Source organism: Crocodylus siamensis, chromosome 1 (assembly GCF_052110815.1).
Source record: "Crocodylus siamensis isolate JL-2025a chromosome 1, ASM5211081v1, whole genome shotgun sequence".
NCBI classification, from domain to species: Eukaryota; Metazoa; Chordata; order Crocodylia; family Crocodylidae; genus Crocodylus; species Crocodylus siamensis.
Genome location: NC_143395.1, coordinates 118627177 through 118650625, shown reverse-complemented (window position 1 = coordinate 118650625; position 23449 = coordinate 118627177).

The following is a 23449-nucleotide window of genomic DNA, read 5'->3' as shown; positions in this document are numbered from 1 at the left end:
CACAGACTTTTGGGAAGACAGCAAGAAGGAAAAAGTTACTTACCTGTACCGCAAAGGTAAGATCTTGATGTCTTGGTCTGAGGCTGTAGACTGGATCTGACTCTACATGTCAGGTCCAGGGCTATGGGCTACGTCCAGCTGGGGACCAACCCTGTGTACCAGCCTGATCTGGTGCATAGGGCTGTCATCGGGCCAGGGGGCTCCCCAGGTGTCTGGAAATTTGTTGGCAGGCAAACAGTTGGAGCATTAATTGCCATGGCTCTGAGCGCTTAAGGCTGACACTGCTCCTCTGCCACCAAATTTCCAGACCTCTGGGAATCTGTATTTCTCTCATATAATGCACAACCCAATTTCTCTCACCTGTTTTGTACAACCCCCCCTCCCCCCAATTATATTAGCATGTGCCCAAACAACCCTTTGGAATGCTGTCTAAGCCCCCTGCTTTGGGAACTAACGTATTTGATACCCCTCGCTGCGTACCCCTTTGTGTAGAATTAAAGGAAAGATAGTCCAAGAGAACGTATTTTGTTGCCAGTTTGAGGACTTGGTTAGAAAAGTTGAGATTGTTATTCAGGCCTCCTGCTCCTTTGGGTTAGGGGCATAAATTAAACAAACTGGTATAAGTGATAGGAAACTGGTTCAAATCGGTAACACAATGGAAGTTTAGTGCACATAAACCGCTTCCAAAATGGCTGGTAAGATGAACCTGGATGGATGTAGTATCTAGGGCAGAGGTGGGCAAAATGCAGCCATTCTATCCTGCCAGTGAAGCCCCTAAAAAATTTAGAAAATTAATATTTATCTGCCCTGGGCTGCCTGTCATGCGACCCTTGATGGCTTACCAAAACTCAGTAAGCGGCCCTCTGCCAGAAATAATTGCCCACCCTGATCTAGGGTTACCATATTTCCAGTTTCATAAAAGAGGACACCTGTGGGGGGGAGGAAAGGGAGAAGGGGCATATGACTGTGGGGTGGGGGTAGCGATATGCCCCTTGCCTCTCACAGCCCTGCCAGTGTCCCACACTCCTGACCCACAGTCCCCTGCTCCCTCCCAGCCCTGCTGCCCACACACAGACACCCCCACCCCCCACCCCTTCTGCCACCAGCTGCTGGGGCCTGGGTGCAGAGCTTGCGATCCCCTGACAGCCAGTCAGATTCCCCCGCTGCCTACCACCCCAAGCAAAAGCGGAGGCAAAACAAAAACCTGGATATCTGCTTGCATTTTCAAAACCCACCTGGATAGAGGACAAAAAGCCAAAAAAGAGGACATGTCTGGGAAAACCCAGACATATGGTAACCCTAGTAGTATCAGACTGACTGATTTAGGCTAAATCAGTTTACTGAACTGTCCCAGAACCGCTTCAGATTCAAGTTAACTCACAGTCCCCCAGCATCCCAGGATGCGTTGCACCTCCCTCGCAAACCCCCCGGCCCACCATCACAGGCTGGGCAGGCTAGCTGAGCAGAGGGGTGTGCTTTAGCACCCCATTGGCTTCTGGCCTGAGCCACAACAGGAATGTGGCTGCATTTCCATAATCAAAAGTGAATGCCTGTTCACTTGCTAATTGGCAACGAGCCAGGCTTTCCATTGGCTGTGGAAAAATGTAGATTTCCTCCTTTAAAGGAGAGCAACATGGGAAACAGTGGGTTTCCCCTGGCAGGCTAGCAGAGTTCCAGCCTGCAAGGGGCTGCTTGGGGCTGGGGGCAGCTGGACACAGAGGGTGCCATATGCAAGTGCTTGTGTACACATGCACGTGGCAGGCAGGCAGGCAGGCAGCATGGCGGAGAGTAGTTCCTACAGCTCCCTTTAGGTAAGTCTATGGGGGCAGGGGGAGCACAGGTGATGCAGCAGGAGAGGCATGTGCCCCTCACCCTCTCCATTTCATCACCTGTGCCCTCCCGCATCCGCATGCCTGTACACACACCCACCCCCTTCCTCACACACTGGGGGGCTGGGGGTGAGAGGCAGTGGGTAAGGAGTGAGGGGCACTATCAAGGCTGTGGGGGGCTGTGGGTTGGGACTGAGGGGCACTGGCAGAGCCAGAGGGCTGTGAGTTCAGTGTGAAAGGCCCCAGCAGGCCCCAGGGGGCTGTGGGTTGGGAGTGAGGGGCAACAGCACAGGTAGGGTCAGGGCACCAGCATATCAGGGTTGTTTTCTACTATAAAGCAGAGGCGGGAGGTGAGCCACACCTGGACCCATGTCTTGGTGAGTGAAGGGGGCAGAGGGAGCTCTGATTTTCTGATTTAAAAAAAAAAATCAAATGCCAAAATATATAGGTATTTAGAATTTATTATAATTGAAGCACTGGTAGGCTTCTAAACTGCTGTAATATTGTAAATATGTCATTAAACACTGTGTTTAACTGATACCTATATATAAACCTATATACACACACAAATACATACATACATATAGGTGTTTCATTTTAATTGCAGAAAAACATGGGTTTGGGGTTTTTTTAATCAGAGAAGTTGGGATTTTTAAACAGAGAAAACCAGGATCCCTGCTTATTGGGTCAATCTACGCAGCTTAGACTAACCTGTGATTCAGCCTCGGGCTTTTTGACTGTCTGTACTTAGCCATAGAAACCAGGACTGAATCCTTTCCAAGGCCAAATGTCATGGATATAAACAACATTTCCAATAGTTTTCAGGGCACAGTAAAAGTTGCAATGAAAATAAAGTTTAGGCCCTTTCCACCACATTGAAAGGACAATGTTTTCTCTCATCAGCATTTTTAAAGAGCAACAGGGATAAAAGAACTCACCAGTTCCAATTTTCTGCCAAATCCCTTGACCTCACTTTCCCTTGCTCCTTACTGAGTCACTTAAACTGGTGTAAAATATGTGTAAAGTTGCTGTAAAATATTGATGTGCTGGTTTAGTAGCATTTTATAGCCACTATACACATGTATAAATGACTCCACAAGGTACCAAGCAATGAAGAATCAGAGCCCTAGTTTATATTCAAATGTTCTCTCTCGCACTTAACTGTATTTTCCAATATTAGTTGCTTGGAGAATTTCAGTGCCTTATCCTAGTAGCTAGTAAATCATTCTTAATAGTCAGGGAACACCCCAAATGCATAGAAATGCATTCATGGAATGCCTCTGGGAGTGACTGACTTAGCATTTTACTCAAATAATGTTCCTTGTATGGCTTAACACTTTGATTTCTCCCCTTTCCATTCTAGCTGGATTATGCTGGGTTGACTGAAAACCAGTCTCATCTTCCCCGTCAAAAGGATAGTGAATGGCCAAAGTAGGAAACTGAGAAACTGTGATTAATTTTGAACTAATTAATAAACAATCTGGGAATAACCACACGTTCCTGACAGAAAGTAGAAAGGTTATAACCACTCAAAAAAGTATTCTGCACTGAAAGGTCCCTGCAGATCCACTGGGCTCTGGTTTCAGCATGAATGACATGTTTAAAGCCCTTAGAGACAAACTCTTAATTAGCACTGAGGATCTGAGGAAATGGGAGCTGATGCTTCAGATTGTCCAGTGAAATAGAATTTAGGCCTTTACAGTAGCTTTTCTTGTCTAAGCACAGTAGCTGCTACGCTATAAAAAAAAAAAATAAAAGCACTGAGAAAATGAGAAGCTACAGGACCTGGAGAAGATGCCACAGCAAAGTAGGCCTCTGGATGACACATTCTTTTTGAGAAGAAAATCCAGTAGGAATTCTGTAGTCTCAAAAAAAATGGGGCCAACATTTACTTTCCTTATTGGTGTTATTCCAAATCCCACCTCTCTCTCTCTCTAAGCAATCCTATATAGGGTTATATATACAGGGTCTTCATAAAGTCCTTGTGCACTTTTAAATTTTAATAACTTAGGTTGTGCACAAGGACTTTATGAAGACCCTGTATACAGAGATGGGATTTGGAATAACACTAGTAAGGAAAGTAAATGTTGGCCCCATTTTTTTGAGACTACAGAATTCTTACTGACTACAGAATTGACATATCTATGTCAATCAATAACTCCAGTGGGGATTTCTGTCACTGGGGTGAAAGATCACACTTTTAAGGAATCTAAAAAAGTTTCCATCCACTCTGGGCCTTTAGTAATATTCACATTTTTTCCAAGATTCTACATATTAATTCAGCACTCTCTCAAAAGTCTTGTTTCAAAGTAAATGTCTAATCCTTGCCTCCTTCATTCTCACTCAAACAATAAATGCCAAGACAAGGCTTATGACAGGTCACATTACTGTATGCAGTTCACCTTTCAAGAGGTGGGGGTTGCTTTCTGTTGCATTGAAGATCCAGATCTTCAGAGACTGAAATCAGTGGGAATTAGGAACTCTACCTTAGAGTTACCGTATTTCCAGCATCAAAAAAAAGGACACCTGGGAGGGAGAAGCATATGACTGGGGGGTGGGGGGAGAGGGGAGGCAAAGTGATGTGCCCTGCCTCTGCCCCTTACTCCTAAGCCCCTGACCCCCCCGCCCTGCCAGTTCCCCCTCACTCCCGACCCACAGCCCCCTGCCCTCCAGCCCTGCTGGTGCCCTGCATGCTGGATCCGCAGCCTCTGTCCCCCAGCCCTGTTCCCCAAGGAGCTCCATCCTGCATTGTGTGCACACCTGCACACAGTGTCTCTTTGCTTGGCTTTCCAGGGCCTGTGTGGGCAGCACATGACCCTGGACAGCCAATCACCTTGCCGGCTGCTCCCAGACCCAAGTAGCCAGCCTAGGAGACCAGAAGTAGAGCAAAAAATCCGGGCACTTGCCCTAATTTAAAAAAACCCACCTGGACGCAGAACAGGGGGCCAAAAAAGAGGACATGTCCAGAAAATCACGCACGTATAGTAACACTAGCCATCTACATACCTTTGAGTATTTCGGGCCTAAGTCTTTTATGACCCAGACCTTTAGAAGTTGTTTCAGTTTATGCCAGACTGAGTCCTGCTGATAAACTATCAGAGAAATCATTTAAGCCCTACCTTCAAGCACCTTTCTTGAATTTTTATGCCTGGGACCAGCTGGTATATTTTCTATTAAGTGTTTGCAGAAGTGGGCCCTTTAATGTGTCTTAAGCTTTCTATGGCAGTGGTTTAGCACTTTTGCAGAAAAGAAGGTCACCAGCTTCTTTAATGGACACACCGTACTGGCTGCTGCTTTTGAAGCCTGCCCAGTGAGATTTCAGAATGAGGTATTATACCTGGTTCACAAACAGAAGTAGATAATAAAGTATTCCAAGTTATTATAAAACCAAAGCCAAAACAAACTAAAAGCAAACAGATTACTTGTGAAAACATCTCTCTGTAAAACATATGCTATACATAGAATATATAATAGTCTAGAATGGGACAGGAGTTTAATTAGCACTCCCTGGTGGTGATCTGCATGACTGACTTACAGCTATACCACTCATATAATGTAGTCATTCCTAACTTTATTCTGTTATACACATACATTTGCAAATTATAGCTGTATACTAAGAATTACCAAATTATAAAAAAAAAATCAAAGGTCAAATTCAAGATTTTTATAAATATAGGGGAAATTAAATAGCAAATAACCTATGGTGTGACCTTTGGTGCTTGTTAATCTAGTCAGTAGTAACTATCCCTACAAGATTAAATTAATAGACTGTCAAGGAAGGGTGTTTTGCACTTCTGAATAAGAACAGGGCTTAGCACAGACATTTTCTGAATAACAAGGGAGCACCCAAGATCGATGATGACTTGAAATGCCAAGCACACAATCCGTAGTAGGCTGAGGGGTTTTTCTGTCCCTCTCTCCCCCCATGCGCTCCTTCAAGTTATGAAATGCATGTCACATGCTTGTATTTCCACACAGCTGATTTATCTAATTGGATGCAAATGATGTCTAAATATTGGCTCTTGGTACTATGTTTGCAAATAAACAGCCGCTTACAAAACACAACAGTTTTTTAGTATGGTGGGGGAGGGGTTGGTAAATGTTCATTAGAAACATGACCATACTTGGATCCTGAGATGAAAATATTTTCATAAACTGATCCCCCTACCTCTTTGGCCAGAGACATTCCACATGTGTGCTCCAGCTCCTTTTATTTCTAAGCCGAATGATAGAAAACTGCTGCTTCTCAGGGGCAAGGCCGACTTCCTGTTCTCAGAGAGATGCAAGCCATCTAGTCAAATGTCTCTAAGGGCAAGCAAATGAGCAGTGCCTCATGTCAGCCAATCCTACACACTGCCTTCCAGTCTTATCTGAACAAACAGATTCACAAGGCAAAATTCACAAAGGACCTGGGCCACCTTAGGTGCTGGAGTCCAACACTTAACACCACTGAGATCTTCCAAATCCATTTTGTTTTGTTTTAGTCAGAGGACAATAAGTGATAGGCATGCTTATTCTGCGGCATTGGTCAAGACTGCTTGCCTGCACATCCAGTTCGACTCAGTGATGAAATGCCATCACCATTCTGCTTCATATTTACAAAAGTATGATAAAAAAAAAATGATGTTACAAATTTCACAGCTGCTAAGTGGACCCAAAACATTGCCTAGCTTGATCATTTATTGAATCAATGACTAACTCCTCAGAACTTTTGTTCAGCAATAATTAACAGCTGTGTTTATACCCACTGCCTAAGGAAGATGCATGCAAATATTTTTCAGTCATTAACTGAATAGTGTATTAACTCCTTAGTATAGAAAATAGAAACATTAAAAAACCCCATTACACATACAGAACATCAAAAAAACAAACAATAACAACCACTCCTAGACCAACTATGGCTATGTATAGACAGTCAAAAAGCCTGAGGCTAAATCGATTCAGTCTTTGCAGGTTAGTCTAAATTGCACAGATTAAATTGAAACAGAAGTGAACAGACATTTACCTTTGATTCAGGAAATGTAGCCACATGCCTACAGTGGCTCAGGCCAGAAGCCAGGGGGCACTAGAGCAGGTCTCCTTCACTGTACGTATATGTCCTCTTCCTGCTGCCCCCAGGGTGTCTGGGATTTGCAGTCCAGAATTACAGCAGCAGCACTCTGCAGGGTTACTCATCACTTCCTCTTCCTGATTCCAGGGGCCTCTGAAATTTGTAGTCTACAGTTGCAGCCAGCACTACGTTTGACTGGGGGAAGGGGTGTTTAACCCCCCTCCCTAGCCCCAGACCCCAGACACCAGCTGGGTTTTGCCTGGGGGGGGAAGTCTCCCCCCACCCCCAGACAGAGCTGCATCTCCAGCTGGGTTTGCCATCCCCCCTTTTGTCAGCATGCCCTCACTGCTCCACCTGGGAAGCAGAGAGGTGGGGCCAGCCCTGCTCTCTGGAGCAGACAGCACAGCCAAGCCCAGGGCTGGAAAGCATGCTGGGATGCTGGGGGACTGAGATTCAACTTGAACCAGGAAGTGTTTAAAATATTAGAAAATAGAGTTTAAGTGATGCATAAAACATCTCAAAGAACAAACCAAACACAACTAGAAGTTACAACAGGCAGCTATGGTTTTCTTTATTGCAAGTCCTGTTTAGTTCAGCAGGGACCATAATTATCAGACACTTCAAAGCAGCATTGCATTCATTTCACACCAGGTTTAAAATACTTTGGGTTTGCTCTACTAGTATGCATTACTGTTCAGCTTTTTGATTAACACTATTATATAACACATAACCATAACATATTATGGCAGTGTTGGAGTGATGTTGTAGCTGTGATGGTCCAGAAAATATGTAGGAGGTAAGGATTTTTGTGAATATATTTATTGGACCACTGCATGGTTGCCACAGGCAATGCAGTGTATTCATAGAAGTCCTGAAGAGAAATACAATGCATTCAAAAGCTTGCCCAAGTCTAATCCAACCATCTAGTTAGTCCAATAAAAGGTAACACCCACAAAAATTCTTGCCTGTAACATGATAGTATGTTCTGCAGCTGAAAAAAATAGAAATGCTACTTCCCTGGATTAATTTAATTCAAAGATATGCAGGGATAACCCTCATTTTGTAGGACAATAAATACATTGGGTTTGGCTAGATCATGGCTTTTCATTGTCACCCTATTAGTATACCAGTGATATTACAGAAAAGCATGCAGCACATACTCAGGACTTACTGTTATTCATTATAGCTACCAAGATGTGAATGCAAGTGCTCCTTGATGACTGTTGTGTGAACAAACATTTTATCATCTGTTTGTTTCAGATTCATGACAACTGCAGATTCCTGGCACGACTACAAGGTTAAAAACATAGACATATAGCAAAGCTCCATTGTAAATCTGACAAAGTCTAGTGTCTGGTTGGAGAAGAAAGAAAAACATTTAGCTGATATATATCAGCAGCCATACTTTGTAAACCATGGCTGATGTACATTTACATAACTGGACCAGAGTTTAAACAAAGTAATGAAGAATTAAATGTGTGTGTTTGATTTTTGGATTGTGGTGTTTAGCTGTATAAGTCTCAGAAGAGACATTGTAGAATCAGATGTTACATCACTGGAAAAACTGTATCCCCATTAATCAACTAATACACCATCCTGCAACAGCTTCCATATGTGGCAGCAATGGCTTTAGGTAGAGAGCATTTTTGGCCCTATTTTTACAAGATCTAGCACAAAGGAGTTCCTGGTCTGTAAATGCAGATTTCCTATACTGCAGTCAGACAAATAACTGTTATTACTACTACTAAAAAGTGTGAGAGAGAAATTTAGCTGGCTCATATACAACACATTTGAGAACTCAGCAGGGCTCAATGGGCATATTTTCCCTCTGGTGTATTTACTTTTGTCCATAAACACAGCTAACATTTTTGTAGGATCATAAGAAAGAAGGGCTGGAAGGGACCTCACAAGGTCTAGTCCAGCCCCCTAATCAAAGCAGGATCATCCCTGACTTAAACTATTCCAGCCAAGCTTCTGTCTAACCTGCTCTGGAAAACTTCCAAGGATGGCAATTTTTAAGGATGGAAGTTTTCCAGAAGAGGCTGGGCAAATATTTTTTGCAATGGTTTAGTCAGGGATGATCATGCCCTGAGCAGGGGGCTGGACTAGACCTTCCAGCTCTTCTTTCCTATGATCCTACAAAAATGTGATCTGTGTTTATGAACACAAGTAAATACATCAGAGGTAAAATATGCCCACTGAACACTGCTGAGTTCTCAAATGTGCTGTATATTATGGAAGCTTGTTTCTTTTTCAGAAGAACAATAAACTTTTAAAAATTACCAAATCATATAAAGTCCATACAGCAGCAATATGCAATATTCTATACTTTAACACATTTTGGTCATTTCTCTTAGCAGTGAAACTAGGTGTTTCTCTCTGAAGGTTTTGGGGAATGGCTTACTGTTCTGTGACGTAGACCATGGTTTCAGTCATTTAAAACTAGGATTAAAGAGTTCAAGTGCTGTTGGACTACAGTACGGGTATCCAACTTGCAAGTGTCTGGGGAATGCTGTGCTGTGCCACATGCCCTCCCCTGTTCTGCACCGTGTTGCACTATGGGGCAGGCAATGCCTGGCACAGCACACTGGCACCCCTGCATTGCATAACGTCCCCTGGTCACCCCTGAACTCTCTGACCACAGGCTTTCTGAGTCCCCTGGGCTGCCCTATCCCCAGGGCAGGAAGCAGGAGCAGGAGCAGGGAGAGGGAGACTAGAGAAACACAGGAACACAGAAACATAGCAAATGACTGGAAGGGATCTCAGGTGGTCATCTAGTCCAACCCCCTGCTCAAAGTAGGGCCATCCCAACTAGATAATCCCAGCCTAGGCTTTGTCTAGCTAGAGTTTAACAACCTCCAAGAATGGAGATTACACAACCTCTCTGGGTAACCTGTTCCAGTGCTTGACTACCCTCCTAAGAAAGCGTTTCCCCATATCTAACCTAAATATCCTCTGTTGCAACTTGAGACCCTTGCTCCTTGTTCTGTCACTTGTCACCACTGAGAACAGTCTCACTCCATCTTCTTTGCAATCCCCTTCAGGTAGTTGAAGGCTGCTTTTAAATCCTGCCTCAGTCTTCTGTTCTCCAGACTAAATAAGCCCAGTTCCCTCAGCCCCTCCTCAAAAGTCACATGCCCAAGCCCCCTAATGATATTAATTGCCCTCCATTGGATTCTCCAATTTGTCCACATCCTTTCTATAGTGGGGGACCCAAAACTAGACACAGTCCTTCAGACGTGGCCTCACCAGTGCTGCAAAGAGGGGAAGAATCACTTCCCTTGGTCTGCTGGCAATTCTCCTACTAACGCAACCCAGTACGCCATTAGCCTTCTTTGCAACAAAGCCACGCTGTTGACTTGCATTCAGCTTATTGTCCACTGTAACCCCAAGGTCCTTTTCTGCAGAGCTGCTGCCCAGCCAGTCAGCCCCCAGGCTGTACCGTTGCATGGGATTGTTCCGTCTTAAGTGCAGGACTTTGCATTTATCCTTGTTGAAACTCATGAGATTTCTTTTGGTCCAATCCTCCAATTTGTCAAGGGCTCTCTGAATCCTAATCCTACCCTGAAGTGCATCTACTATTTGCTGTCAGCTGCAGACTTGCTGAGGATGCACCCTACCTCATTTCTTAGGTCACTGATGAAGATGTTGAACAAAACCAGTCCGAGAACTGGCTCCTAGGGCACTCCACTTGATACCGGCTAAACAGACACTGAGCCATTGACTACTACCATTCAGTCAGTTTTCTATTCACTTTACAGCCCATTTATCCAATTTATACATCTTTAGCTTGCTTGCAAGAATATTTTGGGAGATTACATCAAAAGCCTTGCTAAAATCAAGGTGCATCACATCCACTAGTTTCCCTGCATCCACTGACTGAGCCAGTCATCTCATCATAGAAGGCAATCAGGTTGATCAGGCAAGACTTGCCCTTGGTGAGTCCATGCCGACTGTTCCTGATCACCTTCTTCTCCTCCAAGCACTTAAAAATGGATTCCTTGAGGATCTGCTCCATGATTTTTCCATGGACTGAGGTTAGGCTGACTGGTCTGTAGTTCCCTGGATCCTACTTCTTTCCTTTCTTAAAGAGGAGTACTATATTTGCCCTTTTCCAATCATCCAGCACCTCTCCCAATTGCCTTGATCTTGCAATTGCAATACATTGTTTTCAAAGATATTGCCCAGCAGCTCTGCAATCACGTAGGCCAACTCCCTCTGCACCCTAGGGTGCATTCGGCCCCACAGCCTTGTACACATCAAGCCTTTTTATATAATCCTTAATCTGTCCTTTCACCACTGTTGGCTGCTCACCTCCTTTCCAAACAGTGCTGCCAGGTGCAGTATGGGAGCTGACCTTGCCTGTGAAGACGGAAGTGAAAAAGACATTGTGTACTTTAGCGTCTTCTGTATCCTCTGTCACTAGGTTGCCTCACTCATTTAGTAAAGGATCCACACTTTCCTTGATCTTCCTCTTGTTACTGACACACTTGTAGAAACCCTTCTTGTTACCCTTCACATCCCTTGCTAGCTGCAACTCCAATTGTGCTTTGGCCTTCCTGACTTCATCCCTGCATGTCCGAGCAATACTATTTTATTCCTCCCTAGTAGTTTGTCCAAGTGTCCATTTCTTATAAGCTTCCTTTTTGTGTTTTAGCTTACTGAAGTGTTCCCTGCTAAGCCAAGCTGGTCTTCTGCCATGTGTGCTAGTCTTCCTGCACATTGGGATGGTTTGTTCCTGCACCCCCAATAAGTTTTCTTTAAAGCAGTGTTTCCCAACCTTTTCCATCCCACAGCAGACTTACCCAGCCTTTGCTCTCCCACGACACACCAGCCGAATGCAGAGCCGGGGAGGGGAGAGGTGGTGAGCAGCTGAATGCAGAGCGGGGGGCGGGGGGGGGAAGGAGGTATCAGCGCGGGCCCTGCTGGGGTGCAGTGACAGCACAGGGTGGTGGTGGTGGCAGCACTGGCTGTAGCCACGCCCCCTGGAAGCCACGCCCGGCACACTGGTTGGGAAACACTGGTTTAAAGTACAGCCAACTCCTTTGGGCTTTTCGTTCCCTCAGACTGGCTTCCCAGGGGATCCTGCCTGTGTGTTTCTGGAGCGAATCAAAGTCTGCTTTTCTGAAGTCCAGGGTCTGTGCTCCAGTGGCAGCAGAGAGAGACAGAAGAAATGGGGCCCAGACTGGGGCTGGATGTGGTCCACAGGTCACCAGTTGGACAGCCTTGGATTAGAGAATTGGTTTAATAGCATTAACGCTCATCACTGAGTTCAACATGAATAGAGTTAGGCCAATACTGAGTACTTATGAACATGATCCTGCAAGTGTTTAGAATCACCACTCTTAAATTGTAACATTATTTTACTGCATTCGTTGTGTGACCACCTAGAACTTTGCAAAAATCAGTTTCTTGAACACCAAATGCCCCGGGAAATGCATGGAATCTCAACTCCTCTCCCTCCACAAGTCTTAGAACCAGCACGTGATCTTAACGAAACTCTTGTTTGGTTTTTAGCAGTGTGGAACCGATGAGACAGCTGATCAGCTCTGATTCCAGCAGTAGATGGCAGTGGCCACTAGCCAGGGTATTACAGTGCACCTGGAACTATAGAACAGAATCATAGACCAGCAGAGCTAGGAAGGACCTTGAGGTCCTCTAGTCCAGCCCTCTGCCCAAGGCAGGATCATCCATGACTACACCATTCCAGTATCTGTCTCATCTGCTCTTGAAAATTTCCTTGAATGGATATTCCACAGCCTAGAGAGGCTGTGGAAAGCATTCAGCTTTCCAGATGTGAACACAAAACTATCCTGGCCTTCTTAATTTAATAGCATAAAACACAAACGGTGACTTAATAGCTCTTTATTCTGTACTTGTATGGCTGATAAACTCCATCCATAGCAATAGTAACATTGCTTTAACAGAAACGAGTTATGTTAAGTGAACTCAAAAAATAAAAAAAAGCTTAAATATAATCAGACAGAGCACTTGCAGAAAGGGAAGATTAAGTTGTGGGTGGTGGTCAGGGAAGGATTAAGTCTCTTGGGGTGCAAATAGATGTTGCCTTTGTGCCTTTTTATGTCAGCACAGAAGCCAAGTAAACAGATGCCCATGTCTCTTGTTGCACCACAAATGCCTAAAATAGGTGGCATGAAATAGGTGGCATGATTTTGCACTGCTGTTTTGCAGCCAACATCTGTTTGCTTTCATGTTGGAGCTGCACATGCTGTCCAGCTGCCCAGGCCAAGACACTCCTGTGGTTTCAGAGGCCTGATCCTGCATACCCTGGGAATGGGAATTCCCAAGGTCAGGCTCCTGAAGCCACAGGAGTGTATGTTCAGGTTCCTCCATATGGAATTTCCCCAGGCATGTGTTGACACTCCGAGACTACACTGGAGAGACTCCAGATGTGCACCTCCACAGACAAGGAAACCCTGGGCTTCTCCACTAGCAGAGGAGCTCCTGGGGATTCCTCAGGCACTCTGCTAGTGGGGGAAACTCTGAGTTCCCTTGTTTGCAGGAGTTCCCTGAGTGTTGTCAGTCAGGACTGGGGCCCAGAAATGTGCATTTTACCCAGTGAAATGGATCAGCTGTGCCAAGACACAAGCTGATCTGCTTCATTTGGTGATGCCTGTTTATAGAGTGGGGGATCAACAACAGACAGAAATAAATGGGCAGAGGGCAGATTGAAGGCAGCTCTCTCTCTTCCTCCTCTAAACAATTAATTCAGGATTCTTTTGCTGTGACTGTTCCTGGGGGTCTAACACTTGAAAGAGAAATAACCTACAGTTAAAATCTTCTGTAACACAAGAAAAGTCAACTCAAGTGTATTACAGCAGTGGTAGAGGACTTGAGCCAAAATCATAGTCTCACTGTGCTATGGAGTTTTAATAGGGACGAAGTACTCATGCATATGTACATAGGCAATGGCCCCAAGAGTTTATTGTCGAAAGCAGAGGTTCTCAAAGTCTGACCGATTGTGCACCATCAATTTAAAATGATACAACCTTAAGTACCACCAGCAAATTTTTGTTATATAAAGTACTTATAATGAATTTGTTAATGTGTACCACCGGTGACACCTGTACCACAGATTGGGAACTGCTGCTCTAAAGAGACAAGGGGATATTTGGGGGAAAGGAAAGGAGAAGAGCGGCAGAGCGCAGGGAACTGACTTGCCTATAGGCACAAAAGCAAGCTAGTACATTAATACCCAGTGCATACTGTGCAAAAGGAAGTACTAAATAAATGCACAGTAGGCTGCTCTACGGTGTATTAGCATGATCGCATGCTTTTTTCATGACTGTTGATGAGCAGTAGATTAATACTACTGAGCATTAGCCTAATAGCATGGTTTTTGCTGTGACACTGTAATGCACATTCAATCAGTCTACTGTGCATTAAGTATCTCATGTAGATGTGCCCAGTGCCTAATAAGCGAGCGGTAAATGATGAAACATTTACTGGAGTTCTGACTACATTACTATATTTTCAAGATCCAGGCAAAGCTTCCTTCAGTTTTACTGCAGGGCCGTAAACATTTCTGTACTTTTTCAAGCTCAAGTCAAGCTGGCTGTAGCACTGTGAACTTCAAGGGTGAAAGATGAATTGCTGGTAGAGTTAAGATGAGTGTTTATGTACATGAAGAAAGGCTTAGGTGTAATAGTCCCATTGTAGGCACGTTGAGTAATGTGTAGCTGTGATAACACTTACTGTTTCTTTGTCTGAGAGCTGTGGTAATTTCACAGAAATTAAGAGCCATAAACATTTGCCTGGGCCACATTTTCAAAGTCAGGCATGAATAATTGCCCCACACACTTACAGGCTCTTAGAAAAAATAGGGCTGAAAGGGGACATCAAGAGGTCATCTAGTCCAACCCCCTGCTCAAGGCAGAATCATCTCTGTATAAACCATGCTATGAAGCTATTTGTTTAACTTATTCTTAAAACTGCACAATCTTCTCACACAACCACCAGTCACAGTCTCCCAAGAATGCCTCAGCCTGCCACAAGTAAAGCAGGGGAAGGACGAGGACATGGTTAATATCCTGCCACTGTAAGAACAGGAAGTAGTCCTTGCAAGCTAATCGTGGGGTAACATTTCTTTCTGATCCCAAATGTGGCATTTGCTCTGATCCTGAGTGGAGTAAGACCTTCTAGCAAAAAACCTCCTGGTTTTTCAAGAAGTATTGGCACATCCCACTTAAAATCCCAGTTGCTCCTGAGGAAGATAATGTATGCACTGAAAATAAAAGCTTAGGCTGGTCTTGTAGATTTGCTTATCCATTCCTCAGTGAGGATCATCTCTCTTCAGTGAGTTCTCCAGTATAGTTTTAGAAGAGCCAAGCAGCTGGCTTCCTATCATTTGTCTTCCAGTAGTGAAAAAATTAGAGAGTCAAAGATGCAAACTCATACATGGAATAAGCAAGTATGCAGTGGCGACGTGTAGGGGGTGCAAGATTTTTTAGCATGTTCTTTGCATGATCCTGAAAACTTGAGAGGAGCTTGAGAGTGATTTAAGGAAGTCTGACCAGAGCAGGAGAAAGAAAAACAGCATTTGCTATAGGAAGTGATGACCACATTTCAATGGGTTGCCCCTCTTTTTTCCCCAAGTTGGCCCCGAATTATTACTCCAGATGTGTAAATGGGTGAACTGTGCTGCAGGGTACACCAGCTTTGAAAAAAGTGGCTTTAGTTTTACATTTCATTTAAAAGAGCCAGAAGCACTTTCCAGAAGAGCAAAAGATACTCATATAGGTGTCCGGATCCAATTCTAGTTTAGATATTTTACAGTGGTCCTACTAAAATTTCCAATTAAGTTTAAATTGGAAGGGATATAATCTTTTTATTTCCTCTTCCACTACAATATTCCTGGTTACTGTTACGGACCTTGTTCTTCAGTATTGTGGGGGGACAAATTTCAGAAAACCATGAAGTAATCTCAGTAAAGCATTTCTGGAGATGAGATCAGTCAGAGCTATGTAAATAAGACATTATGAGCAGGGGTGACATGTAGGGGTTGCACACAGGTGCACACCCTGAGCATGGCGGTGCACCCCCTACAAAAAGGCGCCGCCAACACTGTTGGCAGTGCCTGTGGGTGGTCGCTGCTTGCCACTGCCACCGCCGGTGGCATCTGTGGGTGGTCCACAAACTCCTCTGGCTGCTGCTGCCACCTGTGGGTGGTCGCCACCCCTTGGTTGGCGCTTGCTTTCCCCCCCACTAATAGTGCCAGTGGCACCTCTGGGAGCTCCTCTGCTTACCGCCACTGCGCTCCCACTGCCACTGTGCCCCCCCAGCTGCCGGGGGCACGAGTTGTTCATGGTTATGAGACTCTCTTATATAAATATAAGACTCTTCTGCTCAGTTTGCCACACTTGCTTATACTCTCCAATTTGTTGCTGTCTTTTTGGTAGTGAGTTATCCAGAATTACATACTACACATGCTAGGTATAATCTTACTACTATAATGCAGAAAAGGCTGTTAGAGCTCTATATGCACTACTCAAAACCGTGCTGTGGTAGGATCATTTTGCAATCTCATATTTAGTTTGTCTCTATCTACTTCGGGTCTTTTCTACTGTTACAAACTTTCAAAGTACATTCTTCCTTTTGAATGATGCATTTTGGATGGTTCCTCCAGTTGGAATTTCTGTAGGCTAACTCTCATTCTGTTACTACCTACCCACCTTTCTATCTCTTTATAAAGCATCTTTCTTTCTTTAGGAAAGATTTCTTAATACCTTCAAATTACATTCCAAAGACCAAAGGATACCAAATTAGCATGATGTTTACTTTTATCAGATCAACAATAAAATCAAAGCTAACACCAGACTCTAAAGCTCTTGTCTGGGCACACCATTGCACTTCAATACATGGTCATTGACCAATGTTCTTTAAAGCTGTAAAACTGTTCATCGGGAAGCTCCAATTTGAACTAATTTCCAAGAAACCATTGGCAAAGCACTGAGTCAGATGCTTTTCAGAAAGCAGGGCAATGTATTTACTGCCTCCTCAAATAACGCAATGCAAAAGGTTCAAATTTCTCTGGCAAAAATTCTTCTTATATAACCATGCTGTATTTTTGTTCAGTCTTAATATCTTCTATGTACTTTCAATTATTTTTTAAAATACTTTAAAAGTATCCTTCACTGTTTTACTAGGAACTATTAGTTTCCTGGTTTCATTAACAAACGGATATTAGTCCGACACTTTAACACACACAGTGTTAAGGTGTGCTTAATCTTTAAATATTTCCTTTGAAAAGATAGAATTACACCCAGGATGAAATTGGCCCAGTGCTTTTTTCATAATATATGCCACAGCAAACACCCAAAAAGCAGTAACTTGGTAAACTATCCAATTGCTATAATCCAATATCATAAGGGTAAAAATGATTGTATGGAATGGATGCAAAGGACATGGCTCCTATTACTGTTGCCTTGACTACTGTCATTCACAGAAGCTTAAATAAATACAAAACTTCAAAAGTAGTATTTTCTAGAGGTGCACCAATACATTGGTCCATATTGTATTGGCACCAGTAAAAGGAAAATTGACATTATTGGCAACAGAGGTGTACTTGGACAATGTTTTTGCCATTTTCCAGTTGGTCTAATAAAAGGTATCATTTTGGAACCAGAAGTTCTAGTTTTTTGTATTATTGGCAACACGCTTTTTTTGGCTCATGTAGCTGACAATGTTGCTGATAAATGCCACATGAATGTGTGCAACCACAGCATGCATGTACCCAGTACAGCCTGGCAGCTTGGAGAGCAGTTTCTGGCTGGTAAGTCTGCTGAGGAGAAGGGATGGAAGGGAGGGAAGGGACATGGGGGTGGGGGGTAGGCAGATCAAGGCTCCTGTGGTGAGGGAGGGAGTGGAGCTAGGGCAGTGGCAAGCTTGTGCCCCCCACATCTGTGTGCAGGGCAAGGGTGGATTGTTGCTGTGGGCGGTTGCAGGCTCTTTCTGGCAGTGGGGCTTGGCTGGGGGTGTGCTCGGGGTGGGCAGGGATAGCACTGGGAAGGGGGACTTTTGGAGGGGGGGGCTACAGCCATCCCAGAAATCACCATAGCCCCACCACAGCCTCCCCTCCCAGTGCTGCCACCACCTCCTCCGAGTGCAGCTCTGGCCTAACCCCCTCCACCAGGAAGAATCCAGCATCACCCCCTGCCCCAGCCCGCTCCATGCATGGATTTGTGGGGCACATGTTCTCCATGTCTCCCCCAGACACACTTACTTGTGGCACAACAGAGGGAGCTGCCCCCCAAATAAGCTGCTTGCAGCTCTGTCCCATGCCCCACCCCACCCTGCTGCAGCCCAATTCCCTCCCTCACTGCAGGGGCCTCGATCTGCCCCCCTCCAACAGAGTTACCAGCTGGATGCTGCTCTCCAAGCTGCTGGGCTGCATATTGGCCATCAGATCAGTATTGGCAGATATGGCTCGTCAATAATTGGCCATCAGTATCAGCCCAAAAAATCTTTAATTGGTTCACCCCTAGTATTTTTCTCAACACTTTTGTTTGCATTCTTCTCCAGCATCCCTGTTTGGGGTGCTGTTGAGAACTTGATTACGTATTCAAAAAAACCCTCAGCTTCTCTCTGGGTGCATCTACATGAGACACTTTACTGCAAAGTAGTGTAGTTTACTATGGAGTAAGCATGTGCATTTACACATGCACGTTTATTGTGCAGTAAACCCCACAAATCTTGAGTAAATTTGCTACCTGCAAATGCATATAGCAAATTTACTCATCAGTAGTGCTCATAGATGCCCGACTAGGAAGCAAATCTGCTTTCTGTCAGCTGGCCACCAGGGGGTAGGAGATTCATCTCTGCCCCTGGGAACTGCCTGCTGCCAGGGCAGGCCCCACCACCAGAGCCTGGGCAGGGACAATGTCCCTCTGCCCTGGCAGCAGGGAGCTCCAAGCCCCCTCCTCCAAGATCATGATTGGGGCCGAGCTGATCCTTATCTCCCAACCCGTGCTGTGCCATTGTGATTGGGGTGTAGGAGGCTGGGAGATCCTAATTTCCCAGTGCCAGCTTCATGGTTGTGGGGCTCAGGCTGGGAAATCCTTATGATCCATCTGAGCAGATTGGAAGATGGATGTATACCCAAGGACATGCTATACAGGGAACTATTGGAGGGAACAAGAACAACGGGACATCTCAAGCTTCTCTACAAAGACATGCAAGCGAGATATTTAGGCATTTGAACTGATCCTGACTAATGGGAAACTCTGGCGTGCAATTGGAACAAGTGGTGTTGCTGTCGCCAGGGCACCGAAGTCTATGACAGGAATTGGCTCCAGCAACTTGAAAAAAGTCTGCAGGAAGCAAGAAGCTCCTGAACAACCCAGTCATGACACACACACTTGCAACCGCTGCCACAGATCATGAAAATCTCAGATTGGATTATTCAGTCACGAGACATTGCAAACCACCTATGCCATAAGCTGCAATATCCACTGTCTCTGTCAGATGAAAGGATGCCAATCAAAAAAAATCAGAATACAATTACTTACATTCATCACAGCTACAACAACACTCACACCCTATTATAATAAATCCTCGTTATGGAGAATGGCAAAAGTATATTATGGTAGTACAGAGATCATTGACAGGAACAGCACTTCATTGTGCTAGGTGATGTACAAACATACAGGCAGTCCTTGACTTATGTGTCGAGTTATGTTTTGCACGTAGAGTGTTTATAAATTGACACCATTTTAACTTTATGACGTCAGTTTTGACTTTACAACGCTTGATCTCATGCGACGCCACACCACACCAGCAAACAAGTTTGTTGCATTGCTCATCTCCCTGGAGAACATCTGTCCATACTTCCTCGGACACTTGCTATACGAAAGCAGACAAGACTCCAGAAAAACCTGCAGCCAAGACTCCTGAGAAGATGCCAGCCAAGAACTCTTCAGAAAGTCCAACCAAGAGCCTTTCTAAAAGTCCAGCAAAGTCACCTTAAAGAAGTCCTTCCAAATCAATATGATTGCTATTTACAATATAAATACATGAATGTAGCTATATTACTCATCCATAATTGATTGAGTACAAAATTCTGGGGTATTTTTGGTGAAAATAGGGTATCAAGCCTTGGTTCAGGAACCAACCCCCCATTTATAACATTGTTGCTTATGAGAAAATTGGTTTCGAGTTACAACGTTTCCACTTAAGACGCGGTTTTCAGGAACCAATTATGTCATCAGTCTGAGGACTGCCTGTATAGTAAACAGATATAGTCCCTATCCCAAAGAACTTGGTTTCTTCTGTCACACTGGAAATCCTTGATTATAAGCATCACTAGATATTTAGCGCCAACAATTTGGAGAGCATTGTTAAATATAAAAACAGAAATGGTGATAATTTACCTTTTAAATTGATATTCTAGTACTAATTAATTTATGAATTATTATAAATACATTATTTTAAATCTCACCTTGTTCATTCAGTTCATAAATGTTTTGCTTTCTGTACAAAAGTGCATGATCCCTATTACTCTGTTCTTTTAAATACTTTTTTGTTACATAAGTTTTTCATTGTCAGGTTGTTAAATTCTTTCATTGTTCTGCTGGGTCCCAATTGTATCCCTCTTTCCAAAAGCTTAACTTTGTCCAAACATTTCTCAAAGCTTCATGGTTAAAAAGTTTACTTGGAGGATAAATATTTAAGTTTTTCCATAAAAACCACACACACACACACACACACACACACACACAAATACATATCTACTTGCACACATTTGTGTGTATATAATTCATTACACTCCAGGGTATTGGACAAGGGACTACTATTATGACCACACTTGTAGAAATATTTTAGTTTAACTGATTTGTTACATAAACATTCTGGCCTCAAACACATTATTCAATGGCAGTGTTACATTACAACAGTTCTGTTTCTAATGGTACATACTGAAGGTGTTTTCAACATTTTGGTATAAATCACCTCAATTTGCATTTTTATTTTTGCCCCCATTGTTTACTCTCTGCTGAACATTTTGCTTGAAGAAGTGTCCATTCCCCCTTTATAGCAAATTGTCAAAAGAAAAATATCCTCTCCAAATAATACCAAAAAGGGTCACAAAGGATCTGTGTTCTTTAGACCCCAATGAAACACCAGAGGGGAAAGAAAAGTAAAACAGCTCAACACCATCTCCAAAATTCAAGCCCATTGGTTCTCCTTGAGTTTCAGTCTTCACTCACAAGTTTTTGGCTACCTCTTTGGGCCCTGGACTTAACCATGCTGAATCCAATACTGGGATAGTTCACCATTCTGCAGTGCATACAAAATAGAGCAACCTCAGGGCTTCTCTATTTTATGCTGCTGGGTACTAGCTCTCAACTCTTTGCCAACCAAGAATTTTGGATTACAGCTCTGTTCCTGGTTTCCTTCTCATAGTTTCATAGTTTCTAGGGTTGGAAGGGACCTGAGCGGATCATCAAGTCCGACCCCCCGCCATGGCAGGAAAGAGTACTGGGGTCAAATGACCCCAGCAAGGTGTGCATCCAGCCTCCTCTTAAAGACCCCCAGGGTAGGAGCCAGCACCACTTCACTTGGAAGTTGGTTCCAGATCATAGCCTCCCTGTGAAGTAGCACCTCCTGATATCTAACCTAAATCTACCCTCTGGCAGCTTGTGACCATTATTCCTGGTCACTCCTGGTAGTGCTCAGGGGAACAGGGACTTCCCCAGTGCCTGCTGGTCCCCTCTGACTAGTTTGTAATAGGCCACTAGATCCCCCTCAGCCTTCTCTTATGGAAGCTGAACAGGTTCAGGTCCCATAGTCTTTCCTCTTAGGGTCTGCCCTGCTGCCCCTTGATCATGCGAGTGGCCGTCCTCTGGACCCTCTCCATGCTGTCGACATCCCTCTTGAAGTGTGGCGCCCAGAACTGGACGCAGTACTCCAGCTGCGGCCTGACCAGTGCTGCATAGAGGGGGAGGATCACCTCTTTGGACCTGCTGGAGATGCATCTGTGGATGCAGGACAAGGTGCAGTTGGCCTTCCTGACTGCCTCGCCACACTGCCGGCCCATGTTCATCTTGGAGTCAATGATGACTCCAAGATCCTTTTCCGCCTCCGTGCTGACAAGAGGGGAGTTCCCTAACCTGTAGGTATGGTGCCAGTTGTTCCTCCCCAGGTGCATCACCTTGCACTTGTTGGTGTTGAATCCCATCCTATTCTCATCCGCCCACCCTTGTAACCTGTCTAGGTACGATTGTAGCCTATTCTGATTGTGCCTACATCCCCCCCCCGCATCTTAGTGTCATCAGCAAATTTGAACAGGGTGCTTTTTACCCCCTCGTCCAAGTCACTGATGAAGATGTTGAACATCTCCCAGTGGTGGTTCTGGCATACCTTTGAACAAAAGGCTGTAATGATTTATGTTACAGAGGGAGCTCTCAGATGCTCAGTTAGTGTAGCTTTATGGACATTTGCATTGGGGTCAATGTGAGGATGTGACATTTGGAAGCATCAATGGGATGCATGCCAGGGAAAAGTTGCACATAGGTCTGTATGTTGTCATAAAGGGTTAAAAGCACTAAAAGATTTGTCATCTGGAAAACAGTTTGGATACGACTTCTTTTTGACAGAGAGAGACAGAAATTAACCATGGGAAAAATTAACCATGAGAAGTGAGTAGAAGATACAGGACATATTGAAAAGGATGGAAATTTAGATTTATTTGGAGGAACAAAACAGGAATAAAATCCTGACAGATTTTAAGCCACATAGACTTAAGGCCAGTGAAACATCTTCCCAGTTAGAGGAAGACAAGAGCAATTTATTTTCTCTTCTTTGCCTTTCCAAACAAAAGCTCTGTATGGATGATGAAACTACACTTATTGCTTGAACAGGCAATCTGACATTATGCACTACAGAAGAACTTAATTTTCCTGGCAAGGGACTGCTAAGAGATGAAGAAGCATCAGAAAAACCCATGAAAAGCCACCTGTCTGATACAACCACCATGAAAAACAAAATCCAGGTTTGAGAGTTCAGAAATTGTTTTCTCATGGACTTTTCCCCAGCTATGTGCTACAACAGTCAGAAAGGAATGGGTTCCCCTTGTAAAGCACCATTCAAGTGTAGTTTTAATACATCTATAGCTATATATTTAATCATTTTGCTATGGAGGTTCTGTTTTTGGCTTCTGTCAGAGGCACGATATCAATCTGACAAGGAACAAAAACTTGCATGCAATATTCCATGCATTACTAGACATAAAAAGGTGTCTCTCTGTACAAACTCTCTCCTCATGATCCAGTCTTGTTTAGATTATGAGGACTATTGATAATTCTAAGTAACAACTTGTTTAGACATTCTGGGTAATGCAGGAAGAAGACATTTCATTTTGTTTTGTGGCTCCCTACCTCTTGGTTTCTGTTTATTGTCAGCCCCAAGTTACAATCCAATGGGCATAATGCCTATAAAATCTTGAAGCCCTGGTATTTTTAGCATTTAACATCATACCTTAGGGCTAGGGACAGACATTCAAAAAAGCTGAGACTGAATTGATTCAATCTTTGTAGGTTAGTTTAACCTGGCTAGG